The following is a 20,363-nucleotide window of genomic DNA, read 5'->3' as shown; positions in this document are numbered from 1 at the left end:
TTATGGAACTGAGGATGTGGCTCAGTGGTAGAGTGCTGACCTAGCATGCCTGGGATCCTGGGTTCAATCTCCTATACCACCAAAAGGGAGACAAAAAAGGCATCTTTTATCTGGTATGTTTAAGGTTTGTAAATTTTTATGGCACGTAGGCTTCTCTGGAATACTTTTGAATTCCAGAAGCAGCTGTTGTGAAACCTGATAGAATAAATACCATATTTTAAGAAAAAAAAAGTCTACCTAGAGAAAGGATAAATACATTTGATAGGATGGTTTTTTGATAAAGTTGATTATGTCCCCACCTTTCTGTCCTACATTCCTCTCCAACTCCCTTGCTATCTAGGAACCACACTTTTTATTCTGTGACATTAGTTAAGAAAAGTTATTTCCATGCTATTATATGTGGGGCTTTTATAGTCCCTATACCACTCATGTTGGTATGTTCTGCAATCAGAGCACTGCAGTAGTATAGAAGGCATGTCATGGTCAATTTATCCATGACTGCCATGCATTGGGAATGGTCACTGTCACTGTATGTCCAGATGAACTTTCAGTGAGGTCTCTCGGTTTTATACTTAGCTGGCTCACTATTGTTTTTGTCTACCTGGTCCAGATTCAGTTGACTTGTCCACTCGCCAATCTATCACTCACGTGAAGACCTTCTACTATTTCACTGTGTTCTCCTATTCATCGCTGTGGCAGACTCCAAAGCTGAGTTGATTTTTTTTTTCCCTATGTGTAGTCAACTTAGTGTTGGAAACTAGAGAACCTGAACTTGCAGCATATCCTAGAACATACTTGAAGATCTCACTGTATTGCCCTATTCCAGATAATGTCTAGGTCATGGCTTTGCTATATGATGCAAATCATCATTCTATTTTCCTTTGGTAGTTTCACTTAAAATTCATGATGCCGAGTTCAACTGGGCATGGTACTACCATGATATCCTACCCCATTAACCTGGTCTGTTCAGTCTCCCTTATTCTTAGGCAAACATTTCACACTTTCTCTCTCTGTCACATCCAATGCCTTGTACTCTTAGCTAACAATTTTTCTTTCGTTTTTAACTGAAAAATATGAACAACCAGAATAGAGTTTTCTTGCTCTCACCTCCACATCTCCCACTCACCTGCATCTGCACCACACACTCCCTCTTCTCTTTTGTGATCAAGAGTTTATTTCCTCTCACTTATTCTAATGTCATGTGTGATCACTTTTTTTTTGCACTTTGATGAATCAGTATGCAAGCAATCTGTAATATTTTACACTTGTAAAAAAACATTCCCATAACCACACATCTCCTTTCAAGTACTGCCTAATTTCTAATTTCCTTTTACAGAAAAACTTCACGTTTATTGTATATCCACATTACCTTTACACCTTTCATTTCCTTCTCTCTTGAATGTTCTGTGGGCAGGCTTCTGTTGCAGCGCTCCTCGAAACTAACTGTACTGAGGTGACCACCCATCTCATTTTCAAATCCCAAGGCCAATTCTCAGTCTCATCAGGCCCCTTCAGCATCATTTGGCTCAGTTTGTTTCTCCTTCCTCTTGGAGACACTGCTTACCCCTGTCTTACTCTATGTTTAGATTTACCTTTGCCTCTCTGGACACCTATCCTCAGTTATCTCCTCATATTCCTGACTTGTAAATGTCGAAGCACTGCAGGGCTCATTCATGAACTTTCTCTAGCTTCTCCTATCTTTGTGAAGACCTCAGGCGGCTTCATGGCTTTAGATAGCAGGTACACAGCATCAGCCTCAACATTTACTGTCTTTAGCTTATACTTCTTACCCAAACTCATATCTAACTGTCCACATTACATCTCCTGTTCATAGTACATATCTCAAATTGATAATCCAGGACAAAACTGTTGTTGTTGTTGTTGTTGTTGGACTGGAGATTGAACCCAGGACCTTCTGCATGCGGAGCAAGCACTCTACCAACTGAGCTATATCCCCAGCCCCTAGGACAAAACTTTTGATTCCATTACCCCAACCTGCACTTCCTCAACTCTTCCTTAGCTAGTAAGCACCAAACCATTGTTTCAGTTTTTCAGGCCAAAAATCTTGGATTGCCATAGACTCCTGTTGCTCTTACTTAATATATGTAATCCATCATAAATTCTGCTGATTCTTTCCTTAAAATACATTCTGTCTTTCAACCTCCATCACTGTCTCCCTAATTCAAGTCACTATTATTTCTTGTCTGAGAGTTTTCAAAGTGGTTGATTCATTTACATTTTCATGGCAATTGTAAGAATTTCTGTAAGTCCTAACCAGTGTTTACTTTCATCAGTAGTTTGTATTTTAGCTGAATTAGTGGGTATGAAGTGATCATATTATCATTTTAATTTTAACTTCCACTGTCATTATTGATGCTGATTATTGGTCATCATGTTTAACTTGCTCTTGACTGTGAAACTTCCTGTTACTGTTTATCTGTTCTACCTTTTAAAATAACACTTACTACCTTCTATTGTGAAATACATTTCAGTTGCATTTATTGTTTATCATCTGACTTCCTGATGATCTCTCTTCCAGACTGGAATTTCATCAAGGCATTTTTCTCTATCTTGCTTGTTGATCTATCATAGAGAAACTTGAAATCCAACATTTATTTGGCATTGGATGTATATTTGTTGGAAAAATGAATAACCAGAAGCTCTTTATTATTAGGAGCACCATGGTTTAGAGTGAAAAAGTTTACAAGAGGATTCACACCAAAGAAGTAAGGTGTGAGGGCTTTGTCCTTTACTGTCTTGGTCATCCATCTCCCCCTTATACTTTCTGTGTGTCTCATGGGTAGTGTGTCTGTTTCACTTAAAATTCATGATGCCAAGTTCTAGCATGACAAGCTGCAGTTAGCATCTACATCTATAGCTGTATCTGTTGAATCATACAGTGATCCTTACTACTTTGATAGCAATGAAAAATCACCTAAATCCAGTGAAGAATTCAAGTCAAACAGAACAGCTTTTATGGGAGTGGGAGAGATACATATGCAGGGCAATGCCTCTGCAGGGAAAAAAAAAAAAAAAAAACAGTGATAAAGTATAAGAAAAAATACTAGATATACTGAGTGTGGCAAATATTGATAGACTGAGATCTGATTTATGCCTTCCAGAGTTCGACTTTCTCTACTTCCATTTTATCCACCCTCCATGAATATGACCTAAACATGCCACTGTCCTGTCAAGAGCTTGTCCTGGCCTCTGCTCTAAGTCCACATCTCCTAGCAGAGCATTCAGGATCCTCTACATTCTGGCCCCAGCCATCTTTCCAGTTCCAGTTCTCGTTTCCCATCACTTGTCTGATCTTCCAGCAACACAAAGAGCTAAGTTCTGGATTGCAGGCTCATTATCATACAGACTTTTCATTCCAGGTCTGCTTGTCTTTTGTCTTGCTCCATTGGCACAAATCTTTTTCTACTTTATACGTTTACACACACACACACACACACACACACACACACACACATACACACACTTTTGTATTTAGTAAAATTCTACTGGTTTTACAAGACATGATTCAGATATCACTTCTCTGCAAAATTCTTCTATGACTTAAGCAGAATGAATTTCTTCCCTTCCTATCATACTACGATATTTAATAGAATTCTACTGGAATTTTAGCTTTGTTTATGCATGTCCCCATCAAATATAAAGTCAAAGCCCAGGAGTAGGGTCATGTTCATCTTTTTCCTAACAGTTCTTCCACTCTTTGTGCATATAGTGCTTATTTGTTTATTGAAGTGAGATAAAATAAGCTAAATAGAAAATAATGATCCCTCTTGCTTTATGCCTAGGAGTTGTTGAGTAGATTTTTTAAAAAGTCTAACTATGATGATAATAAATACATTGTGGCATATAGTGATTTCCATCATAGGCACATTTATCCGAATTCAACTGTATTAGGCCATTTGTAAGAATTAAGAGAGAGGGAGAGAGAAAGAGAGAAAGAGAGAGAAATTACAACTTAAGTAGTATGGGTAAATTTCTTGCTATTGTTCTCAGTGAGTGCAGTCTCAGAGGAGGGCAGGAAATGAGATGTGGATTTGTCCTTCTGTATGATTACACAAATGGTGTGACTCTACATCATGTACAACCAGAGAAATGAAAAGTCGTACTCCATTTATGTACAATGAATCAAAATATGTTCAGCTGCCATGTATAACTAAATAGAACAAACAATAAAAAAAGAAAAAGAAAAAGAAATTTTCAGATCCTGTGAGCCCTCATGGTGAGAGCATCTTGCTCGACCAACGAGAGTCTAACATTTAAAGAAATGCATTTTTCATATAAGACAGCCTCTGAGAAGAAAGCCATTTACTTTTTTGGTAGAGCCATCTGCCTCAGAACTGGAAGGCAAGCTATCTACTTCTTTTAGGCATCTTTAGAGATGAGAGGCTCCTCTCCACCATCCAGACTTTCTAATAGGTTTTCCAGAATAATTTTGACCCTATATGATTTTGCTTCTTTTTCTGAATTTTGAACCCAGTTCCCATACAAGGCATCACAGTTATCTGTAAGCATCATGGTACTAAATACAGGTCCAATTTCTAGTAGCATATCTAAATGTGTGGTCTATCTAACTCACAGAAAGTCAAATACTGTATGATCTCACTTATATGTGGAATCTGAAACAGTTGAGCTCAGAAACAGGGTAACAAGGTGGTTAGCAGAAGCTGAGTGAGAGGAAGGGGACAGGAGGTGGAAAGGGGAGCTGTGGATTGAAGGGTACAGAGTTTCATTAGACTTCAGGATAAGTTTTAGTGTTAGTGATTGACTGCCTGTGACCACAGTTAATAATAATGTATTGTATTTTTGAAAATTGCTAACAGATTTTGAATGTTATCACTACCAATAAATGATGAATTAGCAAAGTGATGGCAGTGCTAATTAGGGTCGATTGGCTCTTACTATGATGTATACATAAATTGAAACTTCACACTGTACTCCATGAAAACACACAGTTATTATTTGTCAATTATAAATAAATTTCTTTTAAAGAGGAAGAGTAGATGATTCCAAGTAGAGCAAAGAGATAGCTAATGCTTATGGGAGATGAATATCTAAAAAAGACTCCAACATTGCGCTTATTCCTGTTGCAGTGAAGTAGGTAGATGGATGTCCTAATAAAGGTCTCTAAATGAATAGTGATTTCTTACACAGAAAATGGTGAACGGCTGTTCTTCTTCACTAAGAACAAAACAGCAGGGAATGTTTAAAATGTAGCATGAAAGATTTATCTCAGACACAGAAAAGATTTTCTGTCTGCCAGACACTGAGCTGACTTCTTGAGAGAAGTTATAGAATCCCCTAATGTGGAAACTTTTCTTTTTAACCTCATTCTCTCTGGAATAGTTTATGTCAACATTTTTCAAAGTATGTTCTAGCAATTTATGGACTGTTAAGGCAAGTATCTCAAAACAAAGATTCTGTTATCAAATACATTTCAGAACCTCAGGGTTTAACAAAATTACACAGATTTCTTTACCAAAGACTTCAAAGGTCTTTTCTATCTCTGTGCTTCATGAGGGAGGGGCATGGATAGTGAAAGCATTTAAAAAAATTTTTATTTAGTTTTTGCAGTGTGGCAGTTGAACCCAGGGATGCTATACCACTGAGATGCATCCCCAGCCATTTTATTTTGTATTTTGAAACAGATGCTCATTAAGTTACCCAGTGTGGTCTTAAACTTGAAATCCTGTCTCAGCCTCCCAAGTCATGGGATTATAGGCATGTACCACCATGCCCAGGGCATTTATAAATTTTTTTTGATTATATAACCTTTTCTTTTAAAGACACTTCTTTTAAAATTGGTATTTTGTGTGACTTATCTGTTGAGACATGTCGTCCCAGATATTTGAAGGTGGGCTATAAATTAGTGAACTTTAGTACAGTATTTTAAAATGTGGGAGATAAATAAGTGAACTTAAGTGCAATGTTAAAAAAGTTCTCACTTGCATATTCCTACTTTCAAAAGCAACAGTACAAAACTCCACAGAGCTATCCCTTTTTAATTTTTTAAAAACAACTTCCTAAGTAAAGATTCCTTTGCAACCATTTACTTTATAGTTTTATAGAAATGTTTTCCAGTGAGCCACAGGGGAAGGACAGCAATGAGTGTCAGGAACAGAAACTAGAGGAACTGTAATCCTTTTTCTGTTTTCTGATACTTTGTCTTTGATACCATTGGTAGAGGCAGAAGCTGTCATTATGAGCAAGTGTGTTGGTTTTACTGTAGTGATGAGCGTGGTTCTGCATGCTCATAATAAAAAGACTGACAATGCCAAGGACATTCACCAGTGCTGAGATGGGAGGAGAAATGGCTTACAATACACAGTAAAGCCCAAGTATCACTTATGTAAGTGTACCTCACATACTTGTGAAGGGTTCTTGAGTGAATCTTTTGGGGCTAAATAAATATAACTGGAAAGATGTATTGGGGAGAAGTTATCTCTGCATCTGCTTAACTGTTGGTTGGAAGTGAGGCCAAAAAACAAAAACAAAAACCTAAAAAGGGACATGAGGAAAGGGACCCACAGGAGATGTGATGTATTGTCTGTGTGGTAATTTATTTAAGCATGTGTTTATGAACTCACTTGAATGCACACTTCAGTTAGCTAGCAGGTGAAGTGCTAAATCAGGAGTTCTGTGCTCTGTGTGGATACATGCTAGTCTTGGTAATTCAGAAAAAAATAGACCAATGTGTGTATGTACTTGCAATAGTTGCTTGGTAGCCATGGAGGGTTGGTGCCAGGATCCTCCTCAAACACCAAAATCAACAGATCTTCACGTTCGTTATATAAAATGATGGAGTACCGGTTCAAAACAGGGTCTTCGAACTTGTGATCTCCTGCCTCAGCCTCCTGAGTCACTGGGATAACATGGTGCAACACTGTGCTGGTGCATTTCTAAGATATATTTGATCATGTAACCCATTTTTTTAAAAGATGCTATATTTGAATATATCCTAAGCCCATTCTCCCAAGTACTTTAAATCATCTGTAGATTACTTATAATATTTTATGCAATACAAATGCTATAGAAATAGTTGTTATACTGTATTGTTTAGGGGGTAGTGACAAGAAAAAAAAAAGACCATACATGTTCAGTACAGGTGCAGAGTTTTTCAATAATATTCAATGCATGGTTGGTTGAATTTATGGAGGCAGAACCTATGGATGTGGAGGGCCAGTGTACATATGGGGGGAGGGGAGGAAAAAAGAGATTGGTTTTAAGGAAGTGGCGTGTATAATTGTGGGACTGGCAAGAATGAAATTTGTAGGATGGACTAGAAAACCAGAGGCAGGGTTTCTACACTGCAGTCTTGAGGCAGAACTACTTCTTCCTCTAGGAACTCAGGCTTTCCCTTCAAGGCTTTCAGCTGATTGGATGAGGCCCACCCACGTTATGGAGGATAATGGCCTTTCCTTAAAGTCCACTGTAAATGTTATTCACAGCTAAAAAAATAACTTCAGAGCAACATAGACTGGTGTTTGACTAAACAACCAGCACTAGCCTTGCTAAAATGAACCATGTGCACAAGCACTGCCTGTAGAGTTGTCAAAAATCCTCACTCTAGGTTTGCTCTTTATTGTGAGGGCTGCCTAACAATTCTATGTCTTTGAAATCACGTGGTTGGCTACAGAGCGTGTAAAGGCATGGTTCCGCCTACAAAGGCCCAGCTCCAGCAAGCCCAGCAGCCTCTTGGAGCCAGAACCCATGCTCTGTTTTGTTGTATATTCATGCAGGAAAGACTGTCAGCTGAACTGACTGGAAGGTGAGCCAACCTGCCTCAGTATTAATTAAGCTCCTCAGAGTGAATCTGTCATGTAGGGTTCCTGAAGCCAGAGCAGGGACTTCCTGAGCTTACAAGAGCCTGTAGGAGAAGACTCTTTTTTTATACCTACTTACCAATTAATGTTTGCATTTTAGCAGAATTTTGTCAAAGATGTGTTTTTGTTGCCACATCCCACCATCTGGCTCTCATTGTCAGAGGCTACAAGTTTTACAAAGACTCTGACCCTTTTTAGATGGCCAGATTGGCTTTTTGAGAGCAAACTAGGATTTCCTTTCTATTCCAGTTGACTACAGTCCTTTTTGATTTGGGTGACTTGGGTCAGCCTTCTGGCTCCTGTAGATTTATATCCTCACTGTGAAATAAACATTTTCACATAAGAATAACTGAATGCCAAGAGCTGTTAGAGGGACAAATTTACCTCCTGTCCCTTTCTAGTCTTAAACTCTTAAGGAATATTCCAGGAAGGAAGTAATTCTCAATTACTGTGTTGACTTTTAATTAATTAATAATTAATGTGTTGACATTTCACTCTTATCTTTACTGCAGTTTTAATATGAATTGTACAAAGCTTTCTTTGTCTTTGGACACTCAAGAGATGAACATTGATGCCATCTGATGGAAAGCGATCTTTTTAGGAAACATTTTCATGTCCTGAACCCGTGAAGATAGGTGTTATGAATTCCGAATTCAGAAAAGTTCACATATTGAGGCATTTTTAAATGCAAGACCTTTACTACATTTTAAGGCCATTAACATTTTCCTTTTAGGCTAAGGAAGGTAGGTGTTAGTTCAGTTAATAGTGGAAAAAGAGGACTATTCAATCCAGTGAGTTTTCCCTGAAAATAGTTTTTTAGTCACCTCTTAAGAAACTAAATAATCTATCATGCTTTATCACCACACACTCAGAAGTAGGAAAGTGGATCTTGTCCAAAGAGATATATTATATTTTGATTTAAAAGATATTTTGCTTTGGGATGAATACATTGATTGATAACAGGAACCAAGTACACTATTAATAGTAGCTCCCCCCAAAGCTCAGTTATACAAATAAATCTCTCACAGCTTTTCTAACTGCTAAGATAGATGCTGACTAGATTTATTATTCCTCTCATAGAATGTGGCCTTGAAGTAAGCCAGCGATCTCCCTGAAAGTTTGTTTGATAAACTATGTAGCACATTCTCATCTGTCTTTAGTAAATGCTGCCCTCAATTTTACTTGGATCTTCACTAAGGACTAAAACTAGTATTTAGGCTCTAAGTTCTGGTGAATTTTTAGAGGTTAGAATGGACACATTTTCTTTGTGCCAAAATTTAGTCACAGATGAATGAAAAATCATTCCTTAAGTTAGGTGACTAAAAATTTTGGTGACAGATGTTTTCCTAAAGCTGTGCTGAGCAGTGGTAAAAGGCTGCTTGTGCCAGGCGTGTGTGCACATTTCCATAGGAACGAAGCCATTAGTGCACACATATAATTTACACAGATATGCAATAATTTACAAGATATGCATTAGCTAGCATCTCCTTCTCTTCATTTTCTCCACTTTATTGTCACTAACTTTCCTGATGGCTTCACTTGCAAGCTGAAGCATTCTGGTCCTAGGACTCCACCACCCAGGTCTTTCTTGAGTCACACTCATCTCTTTTGCTGCCAACCAGGACTGAGGTATAGGGAATGAGGAGCAAGGCTCAAGCCTCTAAGCAGCCTCTGAACTGTGCTCTTTCTTCTTCCCATTGGGCTCTGGGTTGACTCTGAGCACAAGACTAGAATGTTGCTGCCCTATCTAATGCATGTTCCCAAGCTATAGCCCGCCCTACAGCCGGGTGGGTCTGAAGGAGGTCCTGGGACATCATCTGCTGTGGTTTAGATAAGTGTCCTCCAGAGGCCCTTGTGTTAAAGGTTTGGTGCCCAAGGTATGCTACTGGGAGGTGATGTAGCCTAGTTTGAGGTGCTTAGGTGAATGGGGGGACTGTGGGACGCTGGTCTCTTCCTTTTTATCTCCTTTTCTACCTGGTCCTGAGGCGAGTGATTTTTACTTCACCAAATTTGCTGCCTCACCATAGGCCCAAAGCAAAGGGGCCAATTAATCCTGGACTGGAACCTTTAGTGCTGTGTGGCAAAATAAATCCTTTCTAAGTTATTTATCTCAGGTATTTCATTATAGTGACAAAAAACTGACTAATGATTCTCCCATCTCCTGCTTGACCCTTAGTTTATACAGCTGCCTTTGGTCCTGCCACATATGAATGCATCTCTCTTAGAGCAATGCCACTATTTAGATTTTCCAGCTCCACCCACCTTAGTGATTACGCAGCATTGAGAAGTTCTAAAGTGGGACTGAGCACACAGCTGCCCTCACCCAAGTGTGTCTGAGGGGCTATCCCTCCCCATATCTACCTGGTTCCACTTGGGCTCCCCTCCTGTTACCTCAAAAGTCATTCTGTCTGTGGTGTTTAATTGTATATCAACTTGGAGGGTGTTTTTGAATAAGATTAACACTTAAATCAGTGAACTTTGAGTAAACCAGATTGTTCTCCATAATATGCATGTGTGTGGGGGGTCCTCATCCAATCAATTGGAGGTCTGAATAGAACAAAAAGACCAGTCTCACAGGCAAGAGGCAGTTTTCCAGAAAATACCTCCAGACTTCATATAAATCATTGGCTCTTCTGGTCTCAAGCCTGTTGGCCACACAGCAGATTTATACTTGCCAGCCTCCATAAGCACATGAACCAATTCCTTATCATCTTTCTTTCTAGTCTCTGTCTCTTTCTCTCTGTCTCTCTGTCTCTCTGTCTCTCTCTCTCTTTCTCTCTCTTTCTTTCTCTCTATCTCTCTATCTGTCTATAAATATTTCTCTGGAGATTTTGACTGACATACTGCTTTATGTTCTAGTCCCCCAGACTGCAGCAATATTATAAATGTGTGTGTTTGTATTTGCCTTTGTATATATACATGTATCCACTGTGGGAGAAGGAGGCTTCCTGTTGCCTTTGGATAAGAGCCTGAATGGGTGTTCTATTTGTACAGTCATGGGAGAGAGTTGACCAAATTGCTATCTAACAAAGAACCTCAAGCCTTTTCAGCTGTTGTTCCCTTTGCCTGGAATGCTTCTTTCTCTGATACTTGCATGAATTATTCCTACATTTTGACTGAGGTCTATACTCAATTTCCCTTCTCAAAAAAGACTCCCCCAAGCTCTTCCTAGAAAAACTCCCTCTGTCATCCTGCAGAGATTTGTCTGGATTGATGTTTCTTCATAGTACTTACCACTGCCTGACATTTTATGCAGGTGTTAGTCTGTTCTCTAGCTTCTTACCAGTATGTAAAGCCCATAGACGTTGCTTTGTTAGCCACTGTATCCCTGGTACCAGGTCAAGGACTTGCACAGACTAGATGTTTGGAAAATATTTAATGAATAAATGAATGAATGAATGATTGACACAACATTCATAAGTCAAGAGTACTGCTTAATTTTTAGCAAACTCAGAATCCTATAAAAAATGTTGTACATTTTAGTGAAAAATGCAGTTTCCTATGACAAATATGTTACCAGGTTGTAAGATCATAAGATTACATTACTGGGAAATTAATAGAAATGTTACGGTGTAAGTAACTGGGTAATCAAGAGAAACATTGTGGCTATGATGACAAGGAAGGAGAAGGTATGGACCTTTTGTTTAGGAAGCCCTCCCCCCAGCTAGCAGGTTTCCAACTGTGTTGTTGTTCCTGGGGCCTCTGGGAGGGCTGGGATGCGAATGTTTTCCAGTCTTCTCTTGTTTTCTTAATGAGAAGAGCAATTTGAACAGCATTTGAACACTTACAAACCAGTCTCACTGGTATGTAAGGAAAGGATATTGTTATGGTTTGGATGTGAGGTATCCCCCAAAAGCTCATGTGTGAAATGATGCAGGAAGGTTTGGAGGAGAAGTGATTGGGTTATAGCCTTAACCTAATCAGTGAATTAATTCCCTGATGGGATTAACTGAGTGGTGACTGGAGGCATTTGTGGTGTGGTGGGTGGAAGTGATTCATTGGGGCATGGCTATAGGGTATATATTTGTATCTGGAGCATGGGTTCTCTTTCTCTGCCTTTTGATCACCATGTGAGCTGTTTCCCTCTGCCACACTCTTCTGCCATGATGTTCTACCTCACTTCAAGCCCCAAGTAATGGAGCCTGCTGTCTATGAATTGAGACCTCTGAAACCGTAAGCCTCCAAATAAACTTTTCTTCCTCTACAATTATTTTGGTTGGGTCCTTTAGTCACAGCAGTGAAAAGCTGACTAAAACAGATATTGAGTAGGCCATTTTTTATTCTCAAAGTAAGATACCGCTAGGGCACACATATGCATCCATTCTTGTAGATGCTAGGGGTGAGCATAAGCAGGTGGTCCACATCAAATAAGGGGACAGTCTCACTGGTAAGGCTCTCTCTCATCTTCTCAACAGTCTACAGGTTATAGGGTAGCTGGGTCTGCATCATGCCCCATGTCAGAGACCCACAGAGTTAAGATGATCCTAAGACACTAGGACTGATATTTACCTGTCAGCCTCTGTGTTGTTGTGTTTCACCTGTTGGCAGAGTGCATTTCAGCTCTGTAACAGTCAGCAGTGGATGAAATGAAATTGCTTCCCGTATTTGAGAAGGGCTTTGGGGTCCATAGCCTTATGAATGTTGGGAAGAGGACTGGCCGTGGAGCCAAAGTCAAATTGAAATTGGCCTTGCCTCTCGCTATTTGGCTGAACCTGGCTAAATTATTCAGTCTTTGAGCTGTAGTTTCTTTGTCTTTAAACTAGGAATAGTTGTGTTTACCTGGTAAGTTTACCAAGAGGTTCATAATAGACATTTTGGGAGATGATTGTTTTCCTTCTTTCCACCAGTTGCAGCTTACTGGGTTTTTGTTTTGATTGTTTCTTGTCTGATTTGGTTTTTCTCGTTTGACATGTGTAACCCTCACAGTACACACAGAATTTATCATTTGGAAGGAATCTTTTATGTGCTCTAAGCCAAGCCCTTTCTGCCATCTCTTTTTTTCTATATTACTCTTAAAATACACAGATACACATCATGACAAGCACATATACACACACAAACGTACATCAACACGCACACACACACACACAAGTGTTTTCTATTTCCTTTCCCATTTCTGGCCATAACCATAGAAAACAACAATAAAAAAATTCCTTATTGTTGGACACCCCCCTGATCTTCACAAAGCCCTGACATGGTTTATTTCCAATTGGAAATAGATTTATTCATGTTTGTAATTCACTAAATCTCTCCTTCTTTCTAGGAATTGCTTAACCAACTGAGTGGAGCTGTGTGCTTGAGTTTTCTTCCCCTCCTACCTGCCCTAGAGAGGTGGAAGGGCTTCCCTTGGAACATTTGAAAACACAACACAACAGTCCTTGACTTACAATGGTTTAGCTTGTGATTGTTTTACTTTCTGATGGTGTGAAAACAATATGTATTCAGCAGAAACCATACCTCAGATTTTACATTTTGATCTTGTCCCATGATATGGTACTTTGCTGTGACACTAGGTAGTGGCAGCAAGTCACAGTTCCCAGGTCATGCAATCATGAGATGAACAACCCAAACTCTACAGAATACTATTACTAAGTTGTGGCCTCAGTAGTTGGATGTATTATATGCATTTTTGGCTTATGATATATCCAACTTAGGATGAGTTTATCAGGATGTAACCTCAACCGAAAATCAAAGAGCATCTCACATCAGAACGTACCTCACATTTCTAAATAGAACTGTTATTTTCATTATTTAGGTTTGTAGTTAAAAAAGAAAAACAAAATCCTTAGAGCTGAAGTATCCCACCCCAGTTAACACCATAAAAGTAATTATTTTTGTGCTTGTGAGATAAGAAGTTCTGTTTTTTAATCGAGGTATAATTTACTGACAATTAAATGCACTAATCATAATTTTCATGAGGAGATGAATAGTTTAATCTCATAAACCCAGTTTATGAGAAGTTCAAGACTACTGATTAAAAACTGAACCAAATCAAAAGAGTGCTATAGCGAGATCTAGTTTTGACACCTCACACCTGAAATGTATGTACATTCTGCATTTTCATCTGCCTTCAGAATACTAATCATTACTGCATGTGGTAACTTTGGAAGAAGAAATTTTGCCTCTGGAAAGGCCAAATTACAAAACTTATAAAAGTGCAAAATCTCTAAGACTGTAAAAGCTAAATGCAGTGCTAATTCACATCCTCATTGGTAGTATTAACAAGAAAGAGGATCATGGCTTCAAAGCTTTGTGATCTTTAAAATAAACCTGACCCTCTGATTTACTCAATTACAAATTCCCTTTTTAATTTCTATAAACAACAGCAAAGGCATTGGTGTGACTTTCAAATGAGAAGTGCCTGGCATATATTTACATTGCTGTGCTGCAAGATTCATGTGGAAAGTCATTTAGATAATGCCCTGAAGGTCCAGTCTCTGCCCCTCATCTCATGGAACTGGAATTCCAACCATATTTTTCATAAATGTTAAAAAAGTGTACAATCAGATGACTCATGATGGGTTCCCATTGATTAAAAATACTTAGCATTCTCTGTTTAAAAGTTCTTTAATAATGAAAACAGGAAATATCTCTGAAATACCTTGACTTCTTCTAAGCAAGTAAGTTATTATGGTCATTAGATAATTAGTACCAAAGAACAATGAATACAATTAAGAATCCAAGACAAAAACAGAGTATCCTGATTAAAAAAAAAAAAAAACTGTCACAAATGTCAATTCTTTCAGACCAAGGTATGAGAACTTGCCACCTCAACTTCATGTCTGTGCATCAGTGTGTTATTAGAGATGGAAGATGACCTTGGTGGGAATTCCTCTAAAGTTGCACTAGTGCCTAAAAACCCTAGTGAAAATATACAGCCAAACTTGTTAATTTTTCCTAGCATCACGTTTTCATTTGAGTACCTGTTACCATGTATGTGTTCCTGAGATGACAAATTTGAATATTTTCTGCATGGCACCAAAGGAATGCACAGTGTAATGAGAAAAACAGCTACATAACCAAATGATATGAAACAGTGAGTTAAAGGCAGAAGTAGAAGTTTGTGCAGGGTGTTGGAAGTACCCAGCAGAGATCGATGGTGGAGAGGAAGGTGTGTATGGACTTGTCAAGCACAGTTCCTTGGAGAAGAGAATCTCCTATGTACAGGATACATAGGGGATTCAATATGCCCTTGATCTATTTGTTCAGAGTCACCAACTCTTGTCCTATAGTATAAAAACACAAACACAGTGATGTGAACTGACTGCTCATTTAGTTCTGTATCTCCAAGCTTCATTCTTGGATTATAATTAAAGGGAAGGAGAGAAGAAGCAGCACTTGTGTAGCAGGAGAAGCAGGACGGAGGGCGCACCCCCAGGGGGACACTTGACCCCCCTCACGGCAGGCTGGGCTTGTCCTGGGGTATATTTTATGCCTGCTTGGTACCCCAATTCTGCATGGCTATGTCTAATACATGTGGGTTGGACATATTATAAATTTTTCAGAAGATATGGACTTTGATGTGAATCCAGAGGGAGACTAAGTAAGCAGAGAGTCAGCCATACCAGTTGTCAGCTTGGCAAGTATCTTAATCCAGGGCTGAGGGGGGAGCTTTACTGTCAACAGCTTCCCACAAGATTGATAAATTGGATGCAGACAGCTAGAGTCTAGAGCTGCCAAATAAATCTTTAGGATTGAAATATAACTAGGCTCTGCGTAGAACTAGGAGAAACACCCATGTGCCCAAAACACATCAGGATCCCCTGTAGAGTCTGAGCATGTCATATTAGAAATGATAATAATTAAAATTATGAGGCTTATTTTCTACCTTTATGGGAAGGCAACAGCTTGCAGGGGATGGAGTCTACATTGCGTGGGGCAGGGAGCCCCCTTCCTTTTTGCTTATTCACCCCCAACCTCTGGACATGATTCAGGTAACTGGGGAGAGTATAGGTGTGGGGGAATTGTGGATTTTTATCTGTTTCTGTCTTTGTGTAGGGGTGTGTGTGTGTGTGTGTGTGTGTGTGTGTGTGTGTGTCTTCGTGTATTTGGGTGTGTTGTGTATATCTGACCATGTCTGTCTATCTCTGTATTTTTGTGTGCATGTCTATCCTTGCATACACATGTGGGCATGTACAGGTATCTGTGTGGTGGTATGTGTGCATTTGTGAATGTGTCCCCATGTCTTTATTGTCTGTATATGTGTAGAGGGGTTGTACATGTGTGTAGATATTTGGGCCTTTGTACCTGTATGAACATATGGTGTCTGTGTTTGCCTCTGTGTGTGTGTGTGTGTATGTGAATATGTGTGCATTTCCACTGCTGTAGCCTGAGCTCTGGAAACTGGTTACACTTAAGCCTTGGGCTGGATTTCTTCTACCGTGATTTATAGCGTGAGCAGGGCTGCTGTTCGCTCAGCTGCTTGGCCAGATGTGTGGCTGTGCTGATGGCAGTTGAGCAATGCTCTGGGCTTATACCCTGTCACTTCAGAGAGTCTAACAGAAGTGTTGAGAAAAGGTATTTATCTCCCCTGCAGCTGAAGAGGACCCACCCAAGCTAGAAAATGAAATTCAAGTTCAGTAATACCTGCCACAGGCCATCTTCCGGTATTACACCACTTATTTTCACAGGATTGCTTGAGGTAAGATAGGTTGCAATTATCACCTTTTAAAATATACAGGAAATTGCCATTTGAGAAGTCTAAAATCACAGTTACCCAGAGGCAGAAATACTGTGTGTCAATGTTCATTCTATCATTAGCTGTTTTAATTCTTGTGTCTCTTCCCTTCCTAGTATAATTAGGAATTTGTACATTTCCACTGGCCTCTTTTCTCAGAAATGAATGCACTGTGTTTATTTTGGAAAATGCCACAAATGCCTTCTTTCTGGGCTCTCACATTGTGTTTGAATTTCATCTGAATTTAGTTGGCTGAAATAAGCTATAATTTTTTAGACAGTTTTGTCAAATAAGCTATAAAAATGTTTAGCCAATTTTTGATCCCCAGTTTCAAAATTGGGCTCTCCTCCCAGTCTTTCTTATCCTTGGAAATGCAGACATATCTCAGTGACATATTTTTGCCTCATTTTCCAACTTTCTCCTTGGCAGATGCATGTGCGATTTAAAGAACTATCTTAAATAACATTAAATGCAACTCGGCTGATTGGGGAGGAAGAAAGGAAAACAGTGTTATGAAAAGTAGAATTTGGTTCTAAAGAAGCATTCATGACTATTATTGTTTTCAAAGTGGTTTGCATGGAGTTTGAATATTTTGTCATGGTCTTTAATTGATATTTTAAAAGTAAAGAGAAACCTGGATCTGCTCCCTGCCTCTTCAGGCAGGTGCCCAGGAAGAAGCAGAGAGTTACCTGCACAGCTCACAGCTCACGCTGTGAATTCTACCAATCTCGTCCTACCATGGCCTCGCGTTATGGGGCGGCTTAACTGTGATGTCATGGACTTTCAGAACTGGGGAATTTTTTATCACTCAGCCCCATTGTGCCCTGAGCCTCCTCAGGTGTCTAAAGAGAGAACCGGCAAACGTCTAAAGCAGGCGCTTGGTTCTGGAGCTACTCACTCCTGACCAGCACATCTCCCTCCTTCAGCAGAGTCTCTGTGGCTTCTAGATGAAGGTCAGCTCCCACCCCCCCGACCAGGGTGTGCAAAATCCTCATTTTCTCCACTGCCCACACATCTGCTTTAATTTCCTACCATTCCTCCCTTGTCACTTTGCCCCCTCTCCCCCAACACAAAACGACCCTTAAGCACGCTGTGGCCTTTTACATCTTCTCTTGGTACCTTCTGTGCCTTCTTCCCAGAGTGCTCCCACCTGCTGGTGTCCTTGAGAGGCACTATCTTAGTTCATTTGGAATGTGATAACGAACTACCACAGGCAGGGTGACTTGAACATAGAAATTAATTTGCACAGTTCTAGAGGTTGAAATTCCGAGATCAGAGGTCTAACATGGTTGGGTTCTGGTGAGGGTCCTCTTCCAGGTGGCCGATTGTCAACTTCTCCTTATTTCTTTACAAAGTAAAAAGAGGGCAAGTGCACACTCTGAGAACTCTCTCCTAAGGACACTAATCCCATTCATGGGGATGCCTCCCTCCTGATCTAATTACCTCCCCAAGTCTTGGGGATTAGGATTTTAACATATGAAACTTAGAGGAATACAAGCATTCCGTCCATAACATAAACTCTCTACTTCCAGCAATCTCCCACACTGGCACCTATGATACCACCATTCCTATGAATTCCCTTTATGCTCAGCTTTACTTCTCCAGGGGCTTCTCCCCTTTCTCCCATATTCATCTGAGGAGACGACTTAAATATTCCAAGTCGCTTTACTACTATTGAGTTTTCTAGCTACTTTGATGCTAGGGAGAAGGTGGTACCTTGGGGACAGCAATGCTGAAAGGAGCAGCAAGTAAAGAACAATGCTGTTGAAGGCAGGGCTCCTTTGATTGGGGTTTTGTTTAGGCCCAACCCAGGGACTGCACTGCATGTATCTCAGATGTTCCTGGATGGCTCTGGCAACCTCTTGCAGAGGTACAGCATGTGAACCTTTGGTGTGCCAGGCTCTTACCCGAGGATTTTCTCTGTTAAATTCAGCACGCTGATCGAAAGGTTTACACTGGTCTAACTTATTTTTTCCTTCAATGAGAAATTTAAAAGGGCCAGAGATAGTTAGAAGCCAATAAAGTGGAATTCAGTGAAAATTAATTTATCCTAAATTCAGCAATTATAACTTTCCCAAAAATTGGATGTCCTGGTTATCTGCTGCTGACGAGCAAACTACAAATAATGGCTTTCAATGATATTATTTTGCTCATGAATCTGCAACTTAAGCTGAACTCAGTGGTGGCAGCTCTTCTCTCTTCACTTGGTGTCAACCTGGCCGGTCCAAAGACGGGATTGGGTTTGCCTCAAGGCTTCCACACTCACCTGTTAGGCAACTGATGCTGGCTGTTGGCCGAGCACTTAGCAGGAGCTGTCAGCTCATTTACAGGTGGTCTCTTCCTGAGTCTTCTACTTCCTCACTCCCTTGAGGCTGAGTCCCAGTGGTGAGCATCCTGAGAAAGAGAGTCAGAAGAAAAAGTATGTCTCTTTTAGGACCTCGCTAAAGAAACCAGGCAGAATCAGTTCTGTGACTTTCCATCAGCTGGGCACAAAGCCCCACTCAAATTCAAGAAGGAACATGTGGTACAGAAATAATGCCACGGCCATTTTTAGAAAATACAATCTGCTATACTGGAGCATAAAGAAATCTTAATTGACTTGTTAGTCCTGGTTTTCCCTTTCATTCCAGTCAACAAACTCTTCGGGGTGAGTTTGTGGTGGCCATGAGAGTCCTTTACATACCTAGGGAATTACTGCACATGATTTCCTTTTTAATGAGACCTGCCCTCCATCATCAACATTTATGCATCTGAAGAGAAAAGCTTATGTACATAAAAATTAGATCCATGTGGATTTGAGGTTTTTATTACAACAGCTTTAAAAACAACCCCACAGACTATTGTACAAGATTAAATTCAGACCCATTCACTTTAGTTTATAATGGTTTGTGCAGGAAATTTGGAATATTGATTTGAGACCATGTAGGTTCTTAGTAGCAACTGTTTTTTTTTTGCAGTCTTTGATCAAATATCTACATATGCTGGTATATAATTAAAGCAGATGTCTAGAAATGCGTTGATTTACATAAGACCATTAAGTGAGCTGAATTAAGCAGTGTGGTTTTAACTTAACTTTTCCTTTAAAAATTAAAATGTGGGAAAGGCACATTAATTTGGCCTTGAGAATAATATCATAAGAAGTTAAAATAATAAACAGCATTCAGATATTTGTGATTACACAATGCCTCTTAAGTTTTTGGTTATTTGCACTGTTTTGAAGCTTCTCTTGTTTCCATTTTGTCTACCTGAAATCATTCCAAGGCCATGTTTCTCTTCAGATGTCTGGAAAATTCCTAAATCAGGAGACAGGGCTCAGTTCTAACACTAATCATAAGGTCATAAGGAAGACACAGCTCTTCTTTGTACCTCAGTTTTAGAATGGGGTCATTTGACTATCCAGAGATGGCTAAAAACCAAAATTACAATAAGCAGAAATATCTTCCTTCGGATTTTGAATTAGAAATTATCAAAACTATATATTTTACTTAGAAATGGATTTCAAATCTTTTATTTCCCACTAAGCAGTTATTCAAACTCTCTTGAGAGATTTCAGTGTCTTATTTAAATGACTTGATTAAGGGAGTGGTTGGCCCTTACCTTGCTTTATATGACTTCATTGCAATTTGAAAAGCAAATACTATTGTTAAATACTATTCAGTGAGGGCAAAAATAGGACAAAGTTCTTGGCATCTTGAATGTCTTATGAAGCCTTGCCAATAATGAGGCCTGCACCCATAATTCTCATAGGCAAAAGGAAGCAGGAACTTTTGGTTTAAGTTGATTACTGATACCAAGGACTTCTTCGAGAGTTTTAATGATTGTGATGAATTCAATGTGGACTTCATTAA

The sequence above is a fragment of the Sciurus carolinensis genome, chromosome 4 (genome assembly GCF_902686445.1).
Source record: "Sciurus carolinensis chromosome 4, mSciCar1.2, whole genome shotgun sequence".
Classification (NCBI taxonomy): Eukaryota; Metazoa; Chordata; class Mammalia; order Rodentia; family Sciuridae; genus Sciurus; species Sciurus carolinensis.
This window is presented reverse-complemented; position numbering follows the sequence as displayed.